Consider the following 6000-nt stretch of genomic DNA (forward strand, 5'->3'; position numbering starts at 1 on the left):
GTTACTATAAAAACACCATGAATTGACCCATGTTTCACAACACAGACATGATAGTAATATTGTACACATTGAAACTGTAAGAACACATTTAGTTTGATCCCTAAACATCCCATAAAAAATGGTGAAGATAAAAATTTTAAAAATGAAAGGGCAATAGACCAACAATACGGGATATGACCGAAAGTGGTTTCAACACTATTTTTTAAAGCATTTAAATGTTTCTTCCAAGAGAAACAAGTACTTGTACGAAACCCCTCCCGAGTAGGAGGGGAGCCTGCTTCTCATTGGTCGACACACACAACTAATCAACTAGATCGCCACCACCTGAAAGAGGTGGGGCTATCCCTTTAAATTACATGCAGTCATTAGTTATCTCTCATTTCCTGGTTGATAAATTGTGATCGTCAGCCTAGTTTCAGATTGTGACAAAACAAGTGTGTGTAGTGTAGATCAACGGAGTGGGCGACTCCAGTCCTCAAGGGACTGATTGGGGTCACACTTTTGCTCCATCCCTAGCAAACAACAGCTGATTGACCAGAATCACTGTGCCGTCTAAACTGCTGTGAAATATATTTTCTCTGAACATTGTATTTTCAGCTGTTTTTAAGCTGGTGTACGAAACAAAGTAAAAGATGCGAAAATGAAACTTCCGCCAGGGAAGCCTAGAAATAGGACCCATCTACCGCTTCTTGGACTTGCTTCCAATGAGAATGACAGATCTATAAGTCAAATTTCTGTGTGAATTTGGGTGTGGTCTCCCAAAAAGTTACATATTGCACCTTTTTAATAGACTTCATGTCCTTTGATTATCAGCAATATTCAGTGCAAAACAAAGGCATTAAAACAATGTATTTCCCCTGACTGTGGACTTGCCAGAATATGGCGTTAAGATAAATGTAAGCGCCCTTATTATTATTAATATTGTTCTCACATGTACAAGTGGGGATTGCCTTTTTTTTCCCATATCTCACCCTGAGAGTGGGGGCAAGGGATCAGCTATTATTGATGGTGACCCTGGAGCAACTAGGCGAAAAATCTGATGTGCCCTAGTCAGCACGGGGATTGGAACCTGTTACTTTTTTGTAACTGGCCCAATGCTCTGAACCGCTAGGCAGCCTGGCGTGTGTGTGAAAAGAGAGCACTGCTCAGTCAATACTTACTGTGGGGAGGTACTGAAATGCTAGCTCTCCTCTTCCTCTCCACTGTTGATATAAAAACAAAGCACATTGTACTGACAACATGCTCTAGTAGATTAAAAATAGATTTCAGAACTTCTCCACAACCCTGACAGACTTACCTGTACCAGACGGAGATGCCATATCTTTCTCCTGGTGGACGCTCTGAAATTACAAACATATTTTACCATCCTATAGTAATCATATCGATTTACACTTTAAGTTACTTTAACAATGTGTTCCACGTCACAGCCATCTCTTCGACACAATGAGGAGTATCCAATGTAGTAACACAACCTGCCCAGTAGATGGCAAGATGTATCGTAGACCTATTCAAACTGAAAGTAGTGACATCACGGATTGTGTAATCTTGATTTATTTTTGTATGTTGCAGTACAGCATGAACAAGATATACAACTGTCTCAATATGATCCTAAATGACACAGTATTATTGTTAAGTTTAAATATATTATTTTTATGGAACGCTGCAGTAGCCTATGGTTACCGCGGGAGCAGATGACACATCTAAACGTTACCTCTGTCTTCAAATTAACAAAGTGGCTGTAGGATCTTCTATCCAAACGAAATGAATCCCCACAAAGTCGATTTTCTGTCAACGCATTGAGTCTGAATACAGGGGACATGGGAGGTTCACATGTATTTCCTGTATAACGTTAACCCGTAATGGAATCTCAGACATGTTTGATCATGGTGCATCTAACGCCACATCCATTTTAATAATGGTACAATAAAATATGTTCTATTTAAAATGCATGCAAGGCACAATAGACAAATGAAATGTAATGTTATTTTAAAAACGCCATGAAATGACCCATGTTTCACAACACAAACATAAGAGTAACATTTGCATTGTAACTGTAAGAACAGGTTTTTTGGGGGTCCCGTTAAAAAAAAATATGACGATAAATAAAAGGGGAAGACTGATTTTAACATGTACTCAAGTTCCTTCCATAAAGGTATATTGATGTTTTTATCATTTGAACATGTACATTTTACATTAGTCTCAACTAGAGAAACAAACACAATTCTGAAAACGATATACTCTCAAGTAGTTTAATAGTTGTTAACCAGAGGCTTTCTCTTTTCCACCCAGCTCCTTGTAGATTTCGGTGTACGTTTTTGAAAAATCTCTGCAAATGCTACTGCTGTTACTGCTGCTACTCCTGCTATTCCTGCTGGTATTCCCAAAGCCAGTAGGGATACTCCTGCTATTCCTGCTGGTATTCCCAAAGCCAGTAGGGATACTCCTACTGCTGCTGGTACGCCTTCTGTAACTCCTACTCCTGTTGTTCCTCCTTGTACAGCTTCTGTTACTCCTACTCCTAGTAGGCCTTCTGTTACTCCTACTCCTGTTGTTCCTCCTTGTACAGCTTCTGTTACTCCTGTTGCTCCTCCTAGTATGCCTTCTATTACTCCTACTCCTGTTGCTCCTCCTAGTACGCCTTCTGTTACTCCTACTCCTGTTGCTCCTCCTAGTACGCCTTCTGTTACTCCTGTTGCTCCTCCTAGTACGCCTTCTGTTGCTCCTCCTAGTACGCCTTCTGTTGCTCCTCCTAGTACGCCTTCTGTTGCTCCTCCTAGTACGCCTTCTGTTGCTCCTCCTAGTACGCCTTCTGTTGCTCCTCCTAGTACGCCTTCTGTTGCTCCTCCTAGTACGCCTTCTGTTGCTCCTCCTAGTATGCCTTCTGTTACTCCTAATGGTAATCCCAAAGCTAGTAGTGATACTCCTACTGCTGCTCCTGCTAGTATACCTTCTGTTACTCCTCCTGCTGCTCCTGCTCTTTATCTTCCTGCTTCTGCACCTACTCCACCTCCTGCTGCTGCACCTTTTCCTCCTGCTTCTGCACCTACTCCACCTCCTCCTGCTGCTGCACCTTTTCCTCCTGCTGTTTCAGTAGTGTCTGAAGCGGTACTCTTCCTCCTCCTGCTGTTTCAGTAGTGTCTGAAGCTGTCCTTTTCCTCCTCCTGCTGCTGCTACTCCTCCTGCTGTTTCAGTAGTGTCTGAAGCTGTCCTCTTCCTCCTCCTGCTGCTGCTCCTGCTGCTGCTCCTCCTGCTGTTTCAGTATTGTCTGAAGCTGTCCTCTTCCTCCTGCTCCTCCTCCTGCTGTTTCAGTAGTGTCTGAAGCTGTCTTCTTCCTCCTGCTGTTTCAGTAGTGTCTGAAGCTGTCTTCTTCCTCCTCCTGCTGTTTCAGTAGTGTCTGAAGCTGTCCTCTTCCTCCTCCTGCTGCTGCTGCTCCTCCTCCTGTTTCAGTAGTGTCTGAAGCTGTCCTCTTCCTCCTCCTGCTGCTGCTGCTCCTCCTGCTGTTTCAGTATTGTCTGAAGCTGTCCTCTTCCTCCTGCTCCTCCTCCTGCTGTTTCAGTAGTGTCTGAAGCTGTCCTCTTCATCCTCTGGACATCTTCACAGTGTGCCGTCACAGACTCAGAAGATAACTATTCTATAAACACCTCTTTGGTGTTTATATAACTTATTCATTATCTAATGCATTACAACCACTACTCCACTAATACAGCTTCTGCTACTCCGTCTTACTGACTGACTGGGGAAACCACTGGGATTATCTATGGACAATGTCTTCCTGAGAAGATGTGTTCTGGGTCCAGGAAACTGGCCCCCAGTAAGACACTGGTAACACTGCCATGCTTAGTACCACGGTTTAATAACATGTCTTCCGTTATCAAGTTTATAGAGGTGGTAAAATAATTAGGAAAATGAGCTAGGAAAGGAAGAATGAGAACTAGGATTATGCAAAGAGTTGATGTGTGTGTGTGGTCGGGATTCTCCACGGCCAGTAGTATTGATTTCAGTGCCAGGCCAGTTGTAGTGACAGACAATCTGCTGTGGGTCTGCAGCTGGATGTTGTTCAAATGGGTATCAATTCTACACACTGAATGACCGTTGAGGGGAATCAAATGTAGTAACACAACCTGCCCAGTAGATGGCAGTAGGCCTACGCAAACTCAAAGCAGTGACGTGACGGATTGTGTAATCTTGATCATTGTTTTTATGTTGCAGTACAGCATGAGCACAAGATATAAAACTGTCTCAATTAATATAATCCAAAATGACAAAATATTATTATTGTTAGAAGTTTAAATAATGGCACAGATGCTCTTTTTTTAATGGAACACTGCAATAGCCTGGGATTACTGCAGGGGACAAATCTAAGCATTATGTCAGTTTGCCTTCAAATTGACAGTGGCTGTAGGATCTTCTATCCAACCGACTCCGGAGAGAAATGGATCCCCACAACGTCCATCTATGTGTTGAGTCTGATTTACAGGGGACATGGGAGGTTCACATTAGTTTCCTCTATAACCCGTAATGGAATCTCATACCTGTTTGCTATTGGTGCATCTAACGCCACACCCATTGACTAACGGTACACAACATGTCAATAAAATATCTTTTTTATACTTATATTGCATGCAAGGCACAATAGAATTTGTCTATTTAATCAGTGATATATCCTCCATTGGTTACTTTAAAAACACCATGAAATTACCCATGTTTCACAACACAAACATGATACTAACATTTATTCACATTGCAACTTAAAGAATGTTTTTTTGGGGTCCCTAAACGGTCCATTGAAATAATGATGATAAATAAAAGGGGGAGACTGATTTTAAAAAGTACACAAGTTCCTTCCATAAAGGGATATTGATGTACGTTTGTTTTATATTTTGAACATGTACATTTTACATGACATTAGTCTTAACTAGAGAAACAAACATATGATATCCTCTCATGTAGTTTAGTTGTTGTTTAACCAGATCTGTACTACCTTTTCAGAGACTTTCTCTTTTCCACCTGCCTTTTGTAGATTTAGGCGTACATTTTTGAAAAATCTCTGCAAATGCTACTCCTGCAACTGCTGCTACTCCTGCTCCTGCTATTCCTGTTGGTATTCCCAAAGCTAGTACCAATACTCCTGTTGCTGCTCCTCCTGCTACTCCTCCTAGTACTGCTGCTACTACACCTTCCCCTGCTCCTCCTCCTGCTGCTCCTTCTCCTGCTACTCCTCCTAGTACTGCTGCTAGTACACCTTCTGTTGCTCCTGTTGCTGCTTCTCCTTCTCCTGCTTCTCCTTCTCCTGCTACTACTGCTAGTACACCTTCTGTTGCTGCTTCTCCTTCTCCTGCTGCTCCTTCTCCTCCTAGTACTGCTGCTAGTACACCTTCTGTTACTCCTGCTTCTCCTTCTCCTGCTACTACTCCTAGTACTGCTGCTAGTACACCTTCTGTTGCTCCTGTTGCTGCTACTCCTCCTCCTGCTGCTACTCCTCCTAGTACTGCTGCTAGTACACCTGTTGCTCCTGTTGCTGCTACTCCTTCTCCTCCTGCTACTCCTTCTCCTCCTGCTACTCCTTCTAGTACTGCTGCTAGTACACCTTCTGTTATGCATGCTGCACCTCCTCCTCCTGCTGCACCTCCTCCTGCTGCTCCTCCTCCTGCTGTTTCAGTAGTGTCTGAAGCTGTCCTCTTCATCCTTTGGACATCTTCACATTGTGTCGTCACAGACTCACAAGAGAACTCTTCTATAAACACCTCTTTGGTGTTTCCGGTTGCACTCATCACTGCTCCAGTCTTCCCCAGCTGAATGATCCCCAGACCAGATACTGAAAAAGACCGTTAGACAACAAACTTTAAAAGACATGTATTTTCCTTGGTTATCATCCCTGTATGTAGTGGAGGTGAGTTGGACTCAAGCTCTACTGGTGAGGTACTACCTGAAGCATAAACTACGTGTCACCTTCAACTTGAGACAGAATGTCCTCTTGGCCTAATGGTTAAGGTGTTGGTT

The sequence above is a fragment of the Oncorhynchus clarkii genome, chromosome 13 (genome assembly GCF_045791955.1).
Source record: "Oncorhynchus clarkii lewisi isolate Uvic-CL-2024 chromosome 13, UVic_Ocla_1.0, whole genome shotgun sequence".
Taxonomy (NCBI): Eukaryota; Metazoa; Chordata; class Actinopteri; order Salmoniformes; family Salmonidae; genus Oncorhynchus; species Oncorhynchus clarkii.